The sequence below is a fragment of the Sceloporus occidentalis genome, unplaced genomic scaffold (genome assembly GCF_023333645.1).
Source record: "Sceloporus occidentalis isolate IW3139 unplaced genomic scaffold, rSceOcc1.0.p SCAF_1, whole genome shotgun sequence".
NCBI lineage: Eukaryota > Metazoa > Chordata > Lepidosauria > Squamata > Phrynosomatidae > Sceloporus > Sceloporus occidentalis.
Window position 1 is genome coordinate 128,612,771 of NW_028316981.1, and position 20,859 is coordinate 128,633,629.

The window sequence follows — 20,859 nt, forward strand, 5'->3', positions numbered from 1 at the left end:
ACATCTGCCATCTTGACTACAGGCTGATGTTTACCTAGAAAATGTACAGAAGATCCTTTTGCCTTGTACTATCCACAAAAGAGCAATACATTATTGCCCAACCAAAATGCACAAAACACATTGTGCAAGTGTTTGAAACACCACTGGTTTCTTCATCAGGCAAAAGATCTTTTAAAATCATGTTGGAGAAGAAGGGAGTCACGTACCTACATTTTGTATTAGATGCTATTTCTGTTGTTGTTCAGTTGGTCTGAAGGGATCTCAGTGCAGGTAGAGGACACATCTGTCTCAGGCATGTGGTGACTGAGTCAGAGGATAGTAAAAGTTAAACTCCCTTAGCAGCAGTAAAGTATCTCCTCTTTGGATCCCAAATGTTTCTGTCTTCGATGAAGTCCCAGGCCATTTCTTAGGCAAAAAACATGAATTTCTCGAAAAGTCTGTATACTGCTACATCTGGGAAAAAACTTTAGGCACTGCATAGGTAACTCAGTCAATTATAGTCCAAAAAATGTTTCATCTTTGTTGGAGCTAGAAACTTCAAAGAGGTAAGTCCTAGTCCTTAATTCCTCTGTAGTGACTAAACTTGGCATCTTCAAATCCAGGAAACATGTTCAGGTCATACAGCAAAATAAAGCAAAATCCAAAATTCACAAAAGAGTGATAACTTTATTGGCCTCCCAAACTGCACAAAACACATCATGCAAGCTTTTGAAGCTCCACTGGCTTCTTCATCAGGCAAAAAAAAAAAGTGTAAAAATCATACAGGAGAAGAAAAGGGGGAGGATGATGGTGCTGGAGTCACAGACCTATATTTTGTTTTATTTTGCTTTATGTCCAACATGGTTAAGCATGAATATGTTTCCTGCTTTTTACTAGTTGATAATGAAAAGCTGGGCGATGTAAAGAAATGTGATAGAGAATTGTTCTGAAAAAAAGAAAAGAAAGAAATTCCACTGAAACATTAAGAACAACTTTGCTATAGTGCAATAGACTGTCTTGGAAAGTGAGGAACTCTCCTTCTTTGGAGGTCTTCAAACAAAGGCGGAATGGGCATCTTTCAGGAGTGTTTTAGTTGTGTATTTAGTTGTGTATTCCTACACAGCAGGGAAAACTGTAGGACCTTCCAGCTCTAGAATTGTGTCAGAATGTCTCAGAATGAGGGTATAAATTCTGAAGAGGAACAGGAATTGGGTTGTACTGATTTAAGAATATATAACAACTCTAACAAAATTTGGACCCATTTGCAACTGCAAAGGACCCAATGTTCTGTGCTTCCTGATAAATATACATTCTTTCTCTAGAGAAACGCAAACATATACTAGTGTATAATAAATCATCCATGGCCACAAGACGGCATGTGATTTTTGTGTGTGTGTGAATCACCTCTTGTGGTTTCTCCAGCGAAATACAACGTCCTTGTAAGCAACTCATGTCAGCTGTTCCAAGCCTGAGGGTTTTCAGAAAAGGGGTTGGCGGGGGACAAATAAACAGGCTTTTTACGTCAGGGATATATATGTGTGTTGAGTGGGGGCGGGGGGAGAATAATTTTAACTGAATTATAATGAATGAGTCTGAAATAGAACTGGATATGGTCAGGAGGAGGGAAAATAACAGTAAAATTCCACTTCAAAGCTTCCTATTGAACTGTTGCTAAGAAATTATTAATACAGTTCTATGTTCTCAGCCTGAAGTGGTGATGTTCCCCAGCACAAGAAAAACTGGACACTGGACCCTTCATAAATTATACACATGCAATAAAAATCCATACTTGTTTTTGATTTTGGTTTTGCACAGCTTATAGAGCTCAGGAGCCCTGAAAAGCACTCTTAGCACCAACTTCTGAGCTAAACTTATGTCTCATAACTAGAGCCGATAACTTTGAAAAGAAACAGCTGAGAGGCAACTGTTTCTTTTACTGACAATGACACACTCCATAGTTTTTGTGTGTGCACCAACGTAGATTTGTGATGATTAACACATTTCAAGCATGCTTAGGTCAAAGCACTCAGCAACCACTGTGATAGGTGGAGCAACACTAAAGATTTTATTGCTATTTGCAGTAAAAAGTTTATATCCTGCTTTTCTAAACACATTTCAGTTTAAATTAACTTAGAAAAAAATGCAGTTGAGAACAGGCAGGAACAATCCTAACTATAGAGAGCTCTCCACATTTGATGGGATTAGGGGCACAGGACCCCTAGGAAAATGAAAAAAACAAACACACAAATAAGAATTCACTTTTATTTTTACCTGAGAGAACACCCAGGCATAACTCTATGGTCAATATCTGCCAGAAGTTGACTGTAGAATCATGCTGGAGGAAGTACAAATGCCTAGAGGATGCCTCTAGGAATCTCTAGGTCCTCTAGTGCAACTCTGTGGTAAATGAACGGCAGAGTTCTAGAGATTCATAGAAAATCAAATCCACAAATAATAAAATCCACAAAAGTCAAAGCCGCATATGGGAAGGGTGACTGAACATTTTTTAAAAATATAGATGTAGCAGTCAAGGGAAGACCCTAATTTAATGCTTCCAATAAAAGATAGCGACAACTAAGATGACAGCAGCAGTACTTTGAAAGCCAAGCAATACCTATCTGGTGAAGGTGATACCCAGACTGGATGGCCCTTGTGGTCTTTTCCAACTCTATGATTCTATGAAACCTGCTCCAGCCAGCGGCCCATTCAGGACTGTTGCCATGGCCCACCATCTGGTCACCATACTCCCGGCCCGATCAGGGCTCAAATGGCCTCTGGCCACTTCTTCACACTAGTCTGTTTTACCCCTGAGTCTCCCTTTCTGCCAAGAAGGGAAACAGAAATAATGATCACCATCACTTTCTGTCCTCCCCCTGCAAATGAATAGTGGCTGTGGCATATCTGTCACTGCACAATTAATTCACAATATAATAAATCACCCATGGCTACAAGATAGCATGTGATTTTGTTGTTGTTCTTGTGAATCATAATTCACAATTGTGATTCACAAAAAAAAAATGCTATCCTGTAGCCATGGATGACTTATTATAAACTAGTATATATTTGTCTACCTCCAGAGAAAGAATGTATATTTAGCATGCAGCACAAAACGTTGTATCCCTTTCAGTAGCAAATGCATTCAAATCTTGTTAAGATGGTGGTACATTCTAAATCAGTACAACCTGCCTTATATATATATATATATATAAAACTATATACAAGATCCCTTCTGTTGGTACAACCCAAATCTTACTGGTATCAAAAGTGCAATTACCAGTAGTGCTGGGACACTAGTTAAGAAATAATTAAGAATTATTGTGACATAATTAAAGGACTGGGAAAATTAATAAATTGCAACCACTATACCTATAGAAGTCTGATGTCTGAAACTGGAATTTCCTATTCATTGAACAGATCCTAAAGTCACAAAGGATGATCATAGCACAAATATTAACATGGTGTGCTGCGGTAAGAGATCAGACAGGAACCTTAGGAATTATTGGGAGGCTGGCACACAGCCAATGCCCTTGAATTAGGTCACAGCTATTGTTGCATCCCGTGGTACATTCTGTTTATGCCACACATCCTTACTGCAGACATATTGAGTGGAAGATGGGTAAGCACTTCCCATAGATGGGAATGACTAAGGCTGATGTTTATTTAAACTCAAAGCAAATCCACTTCCATTTATCCAGTATAAGCAGCCTGTGCAAGTACTTCTGCCTCTAGTCTTTATTTTGCACTGGCAAGCACAATTTTAAAAGCTGAAGCTGTGGAAGCAAACCAGACCAAGCAGTGTTAACTGTACTGTATACTTTTTTGAATTCTGCTGATAAAGTCATTCTTACAAGCGGCAAACAGCCTTGGTCACATTCTTGGCAGGCAAACAAATCCACTTTCTAATGAAATTTAGAACAAGTGGAATTTAGGTCACTTCCCAGCTGTGTTCAGTTTATTCTTACAGCTCTTTAAATATTAAAGGAATGGCTGTCCAAATAATTTTAGTCCATTATTTATTTTAAAACCAACCAGTGCACCCATTCATTCATTCATTCAAAAAAAAAATCAATGATTTGTAATTTTCCTTTCCTCTGTTGTGAATGTGAATGTTGGATCTGAAGCCAACCATTTTCTTTTGATAATAAAGGAAGGGTATCTGTCCTACTTACTTGCCATAAAACAAGTGATTCAACCCCATCTAATCTCTTAATGGTTTACTTCCTCTAATTTAATCATAAATGTATCACTAAATTATTTCTAACCTCTATAACCACTATAAATACCAACTAAATATCAGTCAATTTATATTTCTATGAATGTACAAAATGGAACACAATATCTATATTTTTGTTCATTTCCTATAATATGTCCCAATGTTCACTCCTCAAACCCTATTCTCATTAAATCTCCTTCTGTTCTTTTTAGATATTCCACAAATAAATTCAAATCTCTCAGATAATTCCTTCAGTCTATCTCTTTATAAATATGTTAATTTATCCATTTCTGCCATCTCCGACACTTTTTAAAAACCAACACTGTGACATTTCAGAAAAACACTACCCACTTTTTTTAAAAAAAAACAATTTATATACACTCATATAGCAATTCCTTCTCAAGATCTCTCTTGTAACTTGCAAGTTAAACTATCTGTGCCAGATACAAAATTATCTAGGATAAATATTTCCTGCAGGTACCTGACCTAAACAGAATTTCTTCTGTTTAATTCTTCAAACAATTTTTTGCAATTATTTAGGAGGGAGTTGCCTAGTGGCTTTGTTCCAGTTTCATTGTACAAGCAAATATCTCAAGTGTACATTTAAATTGAGACAATTTCTATTTTATGTGAAGAAATGCTAAGGCATCTGGCCATTGCAGCTGTTCCTTTGCACAACTTCTACTATAATAAGGGGATGGGGTATTGCAGAAATAGCAGTACCCTCTTTTCACCTCAACCACCCACCGCTCATTAACATTACTGAATGCAGTTAATAGAAAGCTTCGCACAAGAACAGACCCTTCTTTTATCTGGTAAAGAGCAGCTGCAGATACAGAGTCATGCAAAACATGTGGTGGAGGCACAATGGATTCACAGAGTGTCATCCAGGAAGCCAGTATAGGCCATGCTCACAGTTTGAGCAAACTGAAACCTCATGTACTAACTGGATTTGGGGACTCTGGGACAGGAGTTGAATCCCACGAAAGCTATGGGTGCACACCCTCACATACACTAGGATAAGTTCAGCTTCATGTAAACCAGGTAGGACTATATGGCATTGCACTCAAAATAATCATAACAAATTGTTTTGAACTAATTCCAAGGAATTTAAATTCTCATGCCTGGATTTGCCTAGTGATGTGGTGGGATCAGTTTCCTGTTCTACATTTTCAGTACTGTTGCTGTTAAATGCCCAAAGCTAGCTTGTCTATTTTCTCTTTTGTGAATGGGTTCTATATGTTAAATCAAGCTTACATCCAGAAATCATTTAGTACAACAACAACAACAACAACAACAACAACAACAACAACAACGCTTATCAGAATATAAGGATTGCTTAAAAGATTGCTTAAAGAGAAGTGGCCAGAACAATTGAGGACTGGAATCAGTGTCTCAAGAGGCCCCAGGTCTTTGATACCTGGGGTTAACCAGACCCTTGAAACTGATTAACCCACACTTCACAAATAATGAGCAGTTATTTCCATCTTCAGGCTCACAACAATACACTTGTATCAGCTAAGATCTTCTAGGCATCAGATGATAACCTGCATATAGAAAACCATACATGTACCCATTTACTGTTATTCTTGAAATATGAACAGGTGCGCAGCTTGCATCAAAAGTATTTTGAATGTATTTATTTAGTCTTTAGTCCAATTGCTAGTCCCAGCTAGATAAGACCCTTGAATCAATAGCTGAATCAATAAGTGAACATTCATATAGCAATAGCAAGTACATTTCTATATCACTGATCAGTGCTTTTAAGCACTCCCTAAGCAATTACAATGTGTAAGGTAATTGCCCCCAACAAACTGGGTACTCATTTTAGTGACTTCGGAAGGATGCCAGTCTGAGTCGAGCTTGAGCCCTTGGCTGGTATATTCACTCTATTATTTTTAAATGGGTCTACTCTAATCAAGAAAACCTCCTCTGAGGAAGTCTTGCCAAGAAAACAGGCATGAAAGGATCTTATCAGGGATGTAGCCAAGGGAGGGGGGTCCGTGGGGTCTGCCCCCCTTTCTGTTAAATACAATGAATGGTGTGTGCTGCTGCACCACTGCACCAAAGCCCCATTATAATGGTGGCACTTAGTCTGGAACCCCCCCCCCCAAAAAAAAAAAATCTTGGCTACGTCCCTGGTCTTAGGGTTGCCATAATTCAGAAACAACTTCAAGGCACACAATAACAATAACAACAGCAAACTCTAATCATGATGAGCAACTAGCTTTTGGCTTCTGAGTATGTGCAACAATTCTGATAAAAATATTGTCCTAAATCCAGTTCGTAGTTCCCCAGTACAGCTGGCCCATTTAATTTCTGCAGTTTACATAAGTGTTCACTTGCTAATTTTCCATTGATTCAATGCATCTTATCTAATTGGGACTATTCAAAGATATAGCCATGCTAGTATGTAGAATCAGTATGTAGAGAGATCTTGTAGGATCTTTGAATTTAACTGGAAGAAAGAAGTTGGCAGCATGAGCTTTCGTAGACTAAAGTCTACTTCCTCAGATGCAATTGGACTCACTGGGAGTCTGGGACTCATAATTGCATGTAGGCCATTAATTCAGGCGACTAACACTTGGAAACCCAGTGCCAGTCAGAATAAGCAAAATTGGACTAGATGGATCATGGACCAGTATATTCCAAATTAGGTAGCTTCATGTATCTACCTGCTCTTTCAAATATCCATGTGCAAAGTCATGGATATGAAGCAAAGAGTGAAATCTCCTTCATTCTACAACTGGAGCAAAACCAGGAAAGCCCTGCTGTGATTATCATGAATGAAGATATTCCAAAACACATTAATGATCTAGGAATATTGCCTTCCACCGGGATGATTAAGTGAAAAGGAGAAGGAGTAGAAATAGGTGCAGAAACACTTAACTACACAACAAACCAGGGAACAGACAAATAGGTAACTTGCAGATTAGTGGGGACTTCAAACTCCAATTATTCCATAAATAGCAACAGCAAAATGACTCCTTTTCCCACTAGAATCTACATTTTATATCTGAAAAGAAGTAAATCTGAGATAATCAGGAGAATTTTTAATATTTCTTTGCAGTTTTGGTTAGCAGGGCTTAAGGCTCTAGTAAAAAAGTAAATCTTGTAATGAAGCATACAAACCGATATTTCAGGGATGTAGCCAAGGGGGGGGGGGTTCTTGGGGTCCGGACCCCCCCTTCCATTAGAAAAATGAATGGTGTGTGCTGCTGCGCCGCAGCACCCAAGCCCCATTATAATGGTGGCACTTAGTCTAGACCCCCCCCTTCCTAAAATCCTAGCTACGTCCCTTGATATTTCAGAGATGAAAATCTGGAAGCATGTACCCAGCAACATCAAAGTGTGGTCAGGATGGCAAAAGTCATTACTGAGGATGAAGAAACAAGCAAAGAGAGGCTGCAGCAGTTTTGTTTTGCCTGAGTCTACAGGGAAGGGCAAGATTTTTGCCACGTTCTCTGCTCTCCCCCCCCCCGACTTATCTGAGCACAAACTGCATTTGCACTCTGAACTCAGTGTGCAACAATTAAAGTAAGCTGAGGAGAAAGGAGGAAAGTGGGATGAAGTGAGAGAAACTAGGATATTTTTAAAATGGCTGAAAAAGTGGGAAAAGAGAGGATTAATTAGGATCGTCCCTGCCCAGTTGGGACAGTTGGAAGACATGTTGTTGCTTGCCCACCCTTGCCCACAGAACGTCTGTACTTTGTTCTAATGGAAAACATTAATGGCTTTTCAGACTAGAGGCCTGGGCTGATAGAAGATGGTGGCATTACAGGAGAAAAAATGTAGACAAATCGACATGGATATCCCCCAATTTAGGGAATACACAAAAGAAGAGAAACGCAGCACTCTCAGGATCACAACCAAACGCATCATATTTCTATTAATACTGAAATCTGAGAATCCAAATCCACATTTCATGATGTGGGATGATTCTTCTCCATGCTGAGGCACAATTATTCTTCAGGAAATGAGTGCAGTTTCCAAGAATCAAGAGCTGGTCTTACCCAAGGAAATCTTAACCACAGATTTGCAATAACCAAAAGTAACATAGAGTCCATCATTGCAGGTCTTGGGCTTTAACACAGGGATGGAGAAACTCTGGCCTTCAAAATACTGTGGGATGGCAATTTGTATTATTCCTAACCACTATCCATGTTACATGGGGCTGATGGGAGTTGTAGTCCAATACATCTGGAGGACATTAGGTTGGGAAGACTCTTCCAGAACTCTTTATCCAGCAGTCTTAATAATGATAATTTTTAGATAAGCAATCTGTTATCGAAGAACCTGCAATCACAAAAATATTTTCTTTTTTAATCTCTCTGAGTTTAAATGCCTTAATGCATTTCTGATGTTTCAGGAAAAAAACAAGCCAGTATACTGGGTCTCCTTGGAAGCGTCTAAAAATAAAACAAAAAAGGTCAGTGCTATTGAGAAAACAAAATGCAGTGCCTGACGTCAAACTGTGAGATGGTTTGGGCACGATAAGGCTCCACAGAAATTGCTAAATCCACAACAGCCATATTTATCACACTCTAGACCTGGAAAGAAAAACTTTGTTTGTTTACTAAATGGAAAAAGTCCAAAAATTGCTCTCAGGGAAAATTCTTAGTACTCCTGTATTTTCAAACTGTGTTTTTAATAGCACAAATTTATAATTTGAGGAAGGAAAAAAATACAGGCATTGTGGAGTTATAACACACAAGATTGAAACTAACAAAAAAGGAAGCGTCCAAAAATATTGTTCCTAATAAGTAAAAACAAAGTTTCTGTCTGGCTTTCTTCCAGATAGGGGCATTTTCCATATCATACTGAGGCTATTACTATGATTATCATCAGTGTAGCAATATCCCTATAATACTTCCTGGAGGGAAGGCTCCAGGAACCCATTTGCAGAAGGTGGATCCAGGAGGCAAGAGATAACAGAAGGAAGATAAGAGAAACAGGAGATCTTAGACAAGCATTGTTGAAAACTACCATTAATTATAAATAATTGTTATGTAACTAAATAAATTCAGTGACTGAAAAGAGAGTTTCCTCCTCTTCCTGCACAGTGTATAGTTTCTAACGTTGACATTCATATGGTTATAAGAGTTGATATTAGATATTCATACTGTATTAGAAATGGCAAAAAAATCCCATTCAGTGACAGAATGTTTCAACCCCCCTGGATATGCTACCATGAATCTTCGTGTAACATTTCTATAACAAAGAAATTTCAAGGCAAGAGTAAAAATAGAAACAGCTGAATTGAGATGTATTTACAAATTCCAATCCATCAACTAAGACGCGAACAGAGATAATGATTTCTTGGCACAGTGCACCTATCTATAGTTATGTTTTCACAACTACATGTGTAACAACAGACTTCTCCCTTTAGATGTTACTGACTTCAATGAAACTGAGTAAGTAGATTTATTGTTTTCACACTTCAAGATTACTGCCAGCTTGACAGATCTACATCATCTCCTGCAAACCTTTGAAAGTTTACAGCAGGGTCACAAACGGCATCTTTCTGTATTCTATGATGCTCTGAGCCCACCCTCATAATCATGACACTGCACTACGTGGGTTTTTTTTTAATATTAACTCCATCAGTGGGTCTGGGGAAGTGGATTGAAATACATGACAGCTGAGGCTAAAATAAATCAGTTAGTTTTAAGGGTGCTGCTAGGTTCCCTCCCTCCCCTCCCTTTCTTTTTTTTAATGTTTCAACAGACTAACACAGAATTGTCTCTGAAAACAACCCCATGGCTAGGAGTGGCTATGATTCTGCTCTAGGCCTGCACAAGCTATTATCCAGCAAGTCCTTTAACCTAGAATGCCAGCCTATTTATTATTTATCATTATTTATCATTATTTGACCCAGATAGCAATTCTGGCATACCTGAGCCAAAGCAATACCATCAGAATGCCTGACAAACCAACTCAAGATAGAAAAATATCACAGCAATTTTAATGCAGTCCTTGGTTACATTTCTCCTTGATAGATTGTGTGCATTTATTGTAGATTTGCATTTTACCAAACTGCCTAGTGCTTTCCATATTATATCCATTGTAAGATTTGTAAAGGACTCCTTGATGCACAGGGCAGTTTCTGCTGGACTGTTTATGGCAAACACATTCTCTCCTATGCAAGGACATATTTTGCAGACAAAGAAAAGAGCTTAGCGTGAAAACAATTCTTTGGGTAGCATTAAAACACTCCATTTGTCACCTCTGCTCTCCTTTGTCCTCCAGAACATGATATGTTTCAGATGTGGGGTGGGGTGGAAATTAGATTCTACAAGTATGAAAGTAAAATAAAGGTAGGAGCTATAGAGACATGGAATACTGCCTTATATTTCTGCTGTGCAGATGCAGCCAAGCTGACAAATAGTGACTGGCTCACCATAAGCCAGTTTGTGGTTGGGGTTAGAATCCTGCCCTATCTTTTTGTAAGCCTAATACTATTACACTACACTTGATCACAAGTAATGCCCCAGCATATCTGAAGTGCCACACACCCAGTAACTGTAGTCCCTTTAACCTAAAATGGCTGCTCACTGTCATCAACAGTTCACATAACAAAGGCCCAGACTCTACAATGGATGGAGAATGTGTGACTTTCTAACCCTCATGGGGTTGCAACTCCCATCCACCCTTTTCAGTTTGCTAATGGTGAGTGATGATGGGAGTTGCAATCTCATATTATCTATAAAACCACGTTTCTTCCTTCCCTGAACTACAACATGGCAAGATGCCAATTCTGTCCTCGTATCCATCCATCCTACCTTCTTATAGAACCTAATGATCCCAATGGCAACATCAAAGATTTGATTCAGTTGCTCATATTCCAACATGGTACAGGCTATTGTTGGCCAGCAATGTTTTGCAATGGATTTGGCAATATTCAGAAATTAGGAGTTGTCCTCTCCCAGGAGATTTTGTTACTGATCTTAAGATAAATGCATTTGGATGAAAGAACTTCAAAGAAAGACTCCAGGGTAATATTGTTAAGTGCAAACCTGACTTTTAAAGCCCTGTGTGGGCTGGCCCCTCCTTATTTATCTGAACTTCTTTCTCCTCACATTCCCACTCGTATCTCCGTTCTAGTAGTCAAGGTCTGCTGTCTCAGCCTAGGATCTCCACTGCCCTGTCCTGGATTCATCCCTTCTCACTTGCTGCCCCTCAATCCTGGAACCTTCTTCCCCCACAAGCACAGCTCATCACTTCTTTGACTTCTGAGTTGAAGACTATCCTGTTCAGGGAAGCATTCCCAGGCACTGTGTGATTATCTGATTTTTGATTGGATAGTTGATGTTGTTGTTTTCAATTGTTGCCTGCTTATTTTAACCAATTCTATTTTATATTATTACCTATTGTTTTATACCTATTTTGTAGATTGTACGCCATTGGCAGGTTTTATTTTTATTGATTTGATCATTTGCATGTACAGTGCTGTGTACATTTACAGCACTATAGAAATAAACTATAATAATAATAATAATAACAACAACAACAACTTTTGGTTTGAATTGAGATTACAGGGTTTTATAACATAACAGATGATTCTTAACTGATCACTGATCAACAAGTAATTTGCAAAGAGACACTTGATTATTTGACACATGTCTGTCTAACACATCTTCAATGTTGTGTTTCTTGCATTTGCTATGAACTCTCTGAATCCCTTGCCATCATTTTTGAGAAATTTTGGAGAACAGATGTGGTGCCAAAGGACTGGAGATAGAACCTTGAAGCTTTCCACATGAGACTTCTTCCAAACTTATGGCAACCCTAAGCCAGTTTGCCCCGCCATACTAGGTGGTACCAACTGCAGTGATGCCCCTGACTTTAACCATGCCACTGTTGTTATTCTGTCATTGAATTTTACAGGGGCTTCACACACTACCAGTCCTAAATTCACAGTGCTTTCTTCTTTTTCCATCACTTCTTTGGTCTTCACCTAGCAGCTGGAAGACTTTGTGCAGCTATTGCATTTTTTTCCTTAGCAACTTTCCCCCATTTTTTTTTTTAAAAAAGAGGTAGTAGCTGCACAGTGCTTTCTAATTTTTAGCATGATGTAACCTATAGATGGAAATGTCCCAAATGAGAGGAAAAAAACTGACTATTTGCATGGGAACAGAAAGAACTAGAAGAGGATAAAGGAAGTTACAGATTTTAAAAGCATACAGAGTGGGGAATTCCCATTATTTGGACAGGTCATTTCGTAATACATCCTGAGAAGAGCTAATCATAGAAATCAATGGAGACTATGGGCTTTACTGCACAAGCCCCATTCTTACTACAACCGCACTTGTCAATGAAAATGAAATTTTACTTGTTTGTATAATAGCCATTACTACACATATTTGCAATCGTGAAATTGGGGCTGCTTCTGCCATTGCGCACTTCCTGACTCCCTCTGAACTCTGCCTCCCTGCCCTATGCCCTACCCAGCATGCCTTTTGGTTTTTTAATTTAATTTTAATTTATTTTTCCTCTTACTATTCCAGAGTTCTGCACTTGCAATTTAAGGTTGTTGTTTTTTAAAAAAAAGAAAATAGAAAAATAAATAAATAAAAGAAACCAGGTTGCTTGGAAATACCAAAGGGGGAGAGGGCAGGGAGAGAGAAAAGGACACTGACACCATATTCCTGTCAATATCTCAACTGCCCCAGCAACAGTGTTTCACTCTTGGGGAGTGCAATTGTGAGCTCATTGATGGGTTTCCCCATCAATGAAAAAGGATGCCTTAACTATGCTTTCGGGACATAGCAGCTATGAGTTGGAGACACTGTCGTGCGGTGTCACCAAAGCCGCTTTCCCCCTAAAAACCATATGTAGTAATATCTCATAACACAGCTGGGATTGGCTAGGACTGTGTCCATATCCCAACCAAATGGAGAACGCCCTACCCGCCCTGCCAGACAGCCCCATGAGGACTAAGCAGGATAAGCAGATGAGGAACATGGATAGTGGGTTTAGAAGAGAAGAGGGAAACCCAAGGAAGGGAATAATTCTGGGGATCCTATCCACTGTGAACAGTGATACTTTCCATCTCTAACGTGAACATAGTGGTCAGTCTAAGCAACAGATGGACAACTACTGAAGGAAGGATGTATCAGCAACCTGCAGGAGCTGGGGGGCACACACAAAATCAACAATGTTGGGGATCCAAAACATGGTTCCTCAAAATGGTCTACAAAGCCCTGTCTTGGAGGTACTGTACACTATGCTGCCATTTTTTTTTGGGGGGGGGGAGCGGACTATGATCTTTTAAAAAGGTCCGAACAGGTCTTTCCCCCCTCCCCTCAAACAAGAAGTGACCAGACAGCAGGATCCTGAGCAGACAAATAGACTTCCCCCTATTATAAGGAATGTCCGCGGTTTGAGGGTTGGACAGCTTTTCTTTTTCTATAGACTGAATAAAATCCAATATTTTTGGGAGATGGCCCTTCATAAAGATAGCAATGTGTCATGTGATTTAGGAATGTGAATACATTAATTTCACAAACACATGGCTAAGTGAACTGAAATTAATACTTCCATTTAGTACTTAAGTAGAATAAATGTAATAGCCACTTTTTGATTGCCAATCCTGCGTGTCATGAATTTCATCTGTCCGTTATTGTTATTTTGAAAATCTGGTGACACTAGCAATAAACCAGTGTGTCTGAACATCCAAGCTCATGAGGGAGGCCAAGCCTCAGACATGCTTTGTTCATGTTTGTCAGAGATCTAGTGCCGTTGGTCTCATTGTATTAAAATTATTTGCCAATGAAAGTGACTGTATGTGAGCAAGAAAGGGCCCTCACTTTTCTCCCTTTTGCCTCTTCCTTCCCACAATCAATCAGTCAGTAGTACACATATCACACAGATGTTGGCAGAACTGAATACTGAACTGTACATTTTTGTAAAAGAAATATGTTTAATCCATTTAAAATAGCTAGCACAAAGTCTCTTATCTACAAGAACTATCAGCTCTGAAGGGACTACCATATCTCAAAATTTCCTTAATGTATGTAAAAAGAAATGTGTTAGGCATCTTGGGCTGCTGCGAGACTGCAGAAATAAAGCAGTTTGGCACCTCTAACTTCCATGGCTCAATGCTTTCGAATTCTGGGATTTGTAGCTTGCTGCGACACCGTAGCTCTCCGATAGGGAAGGTTAAATATTTCACAAAATTACAAATCCCAGATTTCCATAGTGCTGAGTCATGGATTAAAGCAGTGTCAAACTGCATTATTTCTGGTGTGGCAACAGCCTTAGTGTCCCAGTCGAAGTCAATGGGAAACCTCATGTTTCAGATATCTGAATCACGATTCCGATTTAGGATTCCCATCAGGACAGATTGGAACCACTGTAGGATTCTACTTTTTGTCCTTCTCTATGAATGCTCTGAGAAGCTTCCTCCTGCAGTTGACCTGGCTCATGTACAGATTTTGGGGCTGGGAAGGGTCCATATGTCATCATCTTCCATTTGTGACCCTCCCATGTTTCCCCATAGATTTGTCCTTTTGTTAATGAGAGAAAACCCTGATTACAGAAGGAAAGATGGATGAGTTGTAACGTGCTCTGACTGGTAGCATATGAATCCTTCATCTGAAAGCACCCTCTATGTACATTCCACCTACCTTGAAGACCTTTTCATTTGATATCAATGGATCCTAGTTCATGCAAGTTGTTGCTGTGTGCTTTCAAGTCATTTCCAACCTAAGGAGAACATGTCATGGGGGTTTCTTGGCAAGATTTGTTCAGAGGAGGGTTGCCATTGCCTTGCCAGAGGCTGAGAGCATATGACTTTCCCCAAGGTCACCCAGTGGGTTCCATGGCTGAGCTGGAAACCAAACCCTGGTCTCCAGAGTCGTAGTGCAACAGTCAAATCATTATGCCATGCTGGCTCTCTGGTTCACACATACCTATAACATAATACATTCATGATGTGTCAAAGGATGTATCTTTCTGTACAAAACAGCTACATTGCTGAATCACCTCACTTCTTATATTCAGAGACAGTTAAATTACATTATGCACAGTGTCATGATGTTTCATGCGGGAAAGACTTCCCACCCATAAAATGCAGTCCCTGAAGTAATCAGTAATCAGAAGTAAGGGCAGAGCTTTTTAGCCATATTATTCCACACTGAATACTTTGCCTCCATATAATACGTCTGCTATTGGACACATCTGTATATTTGCTCCAGAAAATGCAAACAAACAAACCGACTTGGGGACTGAGAGGCACAGGCAGTTTTAGTTGGGAATATCAGAAAAGGATTCAGCAGTCCCTCTCTCCTTGCACCGTTTTGCTGTTTCAAATTGCAACTTCAGCAAAGAGGAGGGAATTAGAGAACACAGCTACATATAATACAGTAGTTTTTATGTTAACACTGCACTCCAGCATGATGACAGTAACACGTCTACTCCTCTTCTAAACATATTTATTTGGAAATAAAGTGCCTCCGTTTAAAGTGAAACTCCTGCCAAATATTTTTCCTTAATCTTATCACATCTCTAAGCTGCAGCCCACACTGCTAGAATAAATATATGTAAGTAACTACCACAGTGAGAAGATGTTTTTTTTAAAAGAACTGTTCTTTCACAGAGTGGACATTTCTTCTTTGGTGCATACAGTCAACACGTGGCATTAATCCAAACAAATAAAATCACTGCTCTAGGCAAGCATACTTCACAACAAAAGCTATTCTTACCCATTCAGGAAAAACCTTTGTACTGGAAACCTGGATAAACATTTTGTCTTAGCATAATATAAACAGTGTACTGTTTTTTATGTTCAAAGGTAATTTTTTTTAAATGTGGAGTCAATTTTTTTTAATCTTTGGAAGAAAGAGCCAGTTCCTAATGGTGAGGCTCTTTTTGACAGGAAAAGCCTCACCAAGCCAGTATTTGTATCAGAGGGGAAAAAAGAAAAGAAAATGAGGGGGGATACAGATTTATATATCTACACTAATGTGTAAGTATTTTGAAAGCAGCAAATGCTGCTCCATTAAAAATTCTAAAGTTGCTTAAGTAGAAGACAATTTGCATGCTCCATGTAATTATTTACACAGTTTCCATGCAATTACATCTGATGAATGCTGAGCGCTTGTACAAAAGCTTCTCTTTGGATGAGGGAAACACTTGGACTGCTCTGAATTTCTGCATTTTATAAGATTGGTTTTAAAATGTTTATACATATTACTTCTGCCATTTCATTTTTTGTAAAATGCTAGGAGTTTATCACACTGAGGTTATAATTCTAAAAAAGGAAAGGAAAGACAATAACCAAGCTAAAGACTTAGGGGCTAAACAGACCGGTGTTTACTGCCAGTGTCGGGGCAGAATGGGGGCATGGCATCCACATGATGAACTCCCTGACGCTGCCCCCACGCCGGTGTCATGCTGTCCGCCCAGTTGCTGCTCCCAAGGTGACCAGGTGCAAAGGGAGAAGCTCCCCCCTAGTGAGAAAAGATTCTTAATCCTTTTTCACTGGAGTGAAGGTTGTCGCTGATATGCATGAATAGGGGCTACATGCTCTGAACTGGAAACTGGCATCAACAGGGAAAGGAAGAGGAGCTGCATCAAGACAAAATACTTTTCAAGAATCAACTGCATATACTCCTCCCCACACAGCTACAGGTGTCCCCACCCCACAAACATTGTTACTTGTTGTTAGCTTTTCTCATAGCCTGTCTGGTGAAAGAAAACAGGAGCAGCAGTGCAGTTCCAACCCACTAGCGAAGTCCCAGCAAAGCTCATACAGCATAAGCTTTGTGCCACAGCTTCTCCTCCATCACCATGTGCTCTAAATCCTTGCTCCAGTCACTCTGTCCCAAAATGGTGCCGCACTAAGCCACAGAAATGATGCCCTGCACCTGAGCCTTGAGTTTCCCAACTGCTCCCTTTGCTACTAGTGCTAAAATACAGCTAAAGGATTTTGCTTAGGCGAAATGCGGGAGCCACCACCACACAAAGCAATCCATGAGGCTGCATGTAGTTTTAAGGGATTCTGAAAACAAGTTTCATGCAACCCTCATTCCCACCATAGTCCTAAAGGCCATTGGTTCTCCTTGACTTTTTTGCACACTAATACTTTGACTGAAGGCTCTCCCACTGCCTTCTTTTTCTCTCACCCAACCCCTGGATCTATTCATCACTCCCAGAGGCACATTTCCCTCTTTGGAAATCACTGATCTAGATTATGCTGATTGGCTGTCAAACCAAAAACCTGAGGAAATACATTCTAACCTTCTATGTTAACTGTACAGGAGCAGGAACTTCAAATTCAGCTTGGTGAGGAAACCTAGGTGTCATGGCTAGGTTCAAATTATGCTGGGCCTAGAATTGGTGAAAATGGGATACCAGCAAGAGATGTCAAGCCTCTGCACACATTAAGGTGTGGCTTTGGGAAAGGACTGCAGCCAAGCTAACAATATGTGTATGGGGTGTCACCTTCACAACATGAGTTGTGCACTGGAGACAGGACAAGAAGCTGGAGTGGAAAGTCCCTGCATTCGAGACTGTAGCCCAAATTGTGCAATATACAGTCCAGGCTTGGGAAAAAAAAGCAAAATGCTAAGTTCCAACTCTGGTGTCCATGTGCTGCTGGGACAGGATGCATTCAGTTGTCACTTGGCCTGTGACTGCACATAATGGGCTAAAAGAGGAATCTCTGTATTGGTCTGTTTCAACAGAAGTGAAGAAGTCATTTGACAATAGGGCTGCTGGAGTTACTTCCCAGGGGTCACCTCCTGTATTCCTTTAATTTGCAGTCCACATTTTAGTCTTGTCATAGGTGTCAAAATGCAGTATGTCTTTGTGCCAGTGAGTGGTGCACAACCTGTCTGGGTTTAATTTAGCCCTATCTTTTAGGAGCTAGGAAATCAGCAGACAGTGAAGGAAACATGTCATTATCTGACTTGTGCAAGGTTTCAGATCCTCTCACTATACTGCTGTGTCAAAAACATTTTTTCTTTTGATTTTGGACAGTAAGCTACTCTAGGGATTTATTTGAAAGACAGGATATAAATTTCTCTAATAAATTAAACATTGGAACACTCAAGCATTTCTGTGTAGGATCTTTTTGAGTCCACTATTGAATTTAAACTATGTAGTTATGTGTCAGTTACACATGGGGTTAGGATATACACAAAGTGAACTTTTTTGAGTATCAGTGTATAAGTCAACCTCATGAATAAGTCAAGGGCAGGTTTTGGGGGCAAAATCATAGATTTTGATATGACCCATGGGTAAGTTGAGGGTCAAATTCAGGGGCATGTAACAAAGGATCTAAATGGAGGGGGGGGAACACTACTTCGCTCCCCCCTTCTCCCTCTCTGGACCTCTCCCAAGAGTCAGTCTGGGCATGCAAAATGTGGACACAAACCTCCAGTTTCCCTCTCTTCCCCAAGGCTGAGGGCTTGCAAAAAAAGGGGAGGACACAAGCCTCCAATTTCCCTCCCTTCCCCCACAACTAGGATTTTGGAGCCCATTTTTGGGCTTAAATTTTTCGAATTATAGATGGGTATATACAGTAGTTGTGTTAATCTGTTACAATGGAGACCCATTTTATGGCACCATGAAATGTATATTGACTTCCATGGACAAGTCGCCTGGATAAACATTAAATTCATGAAAATGTTTTAAGGTACACAGCCTCTTTGTTAAACAATATAGACAAACATATCATATCATTTCACCTTTACATTCTAATGATGTATACAATTAACTTTGCTAGAAAGTTAATTTGAAATGCAGAAATTATAGTAGTGTGAGACTAAAACCACCACAGTAATCTACAAAATGGATACAGACAGAAAACCTCACAGTGGAACAAAGTTCTCCTAAGTTATTTTTGAATACGTTAGTAATATCAAGTTAAAATCTCCTTCCACACAAAACCTACCTAAGCAAATGAAACAGTATCACAACTTGGAATTTGTGCAGGTGCATCTACCTATATTCAAGTAAGAATTCCACAAAAACATCCTATGCATGCCTTTATTCCTTCCCCAGAAAGTTGGCATTCTTACCACATTTGTTCAGGAGGTGGGACTTAGTATGACTTTTTCAGCAGCACTTTAAGAGGCAGAGTAAGAAGATGCTACAGCTAAAGGGACCCTTTGCCAGCACAATTAGCTTGCTCTTATGCTGGTACACTAAAAGACTTGACCTTTAAAGGTCACACCATCAAAAAGAAAACTGCTGTTATTTAAGCCTCTTCTAGTCCTTTACCCTTTCCTGCTCATTTCACAGGAAGATGTAAATTAATCTAGTTTATGAAACAGGAAAAACAAGCTTGGAACTACCAGCTTGGATGAGTCCTGCCCAGGAATTTTCAGTTAAAGGCCATGTAAGAAGTGCCTTCTTCATTGAAGCAAGTATTTAACTTTACTGCAACATGTCAGTATGTTAGGTACAAAGTTTCCAATACAGCTAATACATTGTACAGGTACAAAACATGGAACAGAAAGACTCAAACACTGTGCTAAATTAAGCAAGGTTTTTTAAAAGAATGTTACAGCCACATCTTGTAAAAACAACCCACGCAAGCAGGATTGATTGGCAGGTTACAACTCAGTGCAGATATGGAGTCTTGTTATAGGAGTCAGATTATAACAACTTGCTTTTATTTTAAGCACTGATTTAAAGCCTGCTACGCAGAAGAAAAACTTGGAAGTGGAAAGACAGCTCAGCCAAGAATTCAAGAGACAAAGGGACAACACCTTTGTAATCTGGGCTCAGTGAAATATCCCTTCATTTTTTGCCACCCATGGAATAATACAGTAGCAGTGGCATGGAAGCAGTTTCCCTATCTGATTCCTACACTACTTCAGTAAGCAGCTCATGAAGAAGTCTGAGTAGGAAGGAACTATGACTGGTTTTACCCTACACTTGTGCTGTTCATGTCACACCAATCCCACAGGTACAAGTGGTGGGAATATAGGAGAAGGCCTTCCTGGTGGCTGCTCCCAGGTCCTGGGACACCCTTCCCAGAGACACCAGACTGGCATCCTCCTTGTTATCTTTCCATAGGCAGGCAACCTATTATTATTATTATTATTATTAACCTTTATTTATAAAGCGCTGTAAATTTACACAGCGCTGTACATACAATCTTTTTAATTGGATGGTTCCCTGCCCTCAGGCTTACAATCTAAAAAGACACGACACAAAAGGGGAAAGGAGAGGTGGTGGGGAAGGGGCCTCTCTAGTAGGGTAATACATATAAAATACATAGCAATACAGGAAATGATTCAATAAAACAGGCAAGAGTTTCTGCAGGCCCATGAAGACCAATTGCTCACGGGGAATGGGCTTAGCACAATATGTTGGATTGTCTGTATGCTGTGAATTTTATTTTAGCTATATTTAAACTCTGTAAGCCACCCTGAATCCTGAACTGGGGAAAAAGTAGGACATTAAAAAATAAAAATAAAGACCTACTCTAAAATACACAAATTCTTACTTCTGGGCTGCATAATGCATTAAGCAAATATATATTCACAAGCACAGTTCATATTCTAAACAGTTGGTTCATGGCCTTAAGGAATATATCCCTTGCTCAATGCATTTGAACATCAAGGGATGTTTTTATCAACTGAAAAGCATGTGATTTTTAGGCAAGTACAAGCACTCCCAACCGTACATGCCAGAATGATCATTACATAATG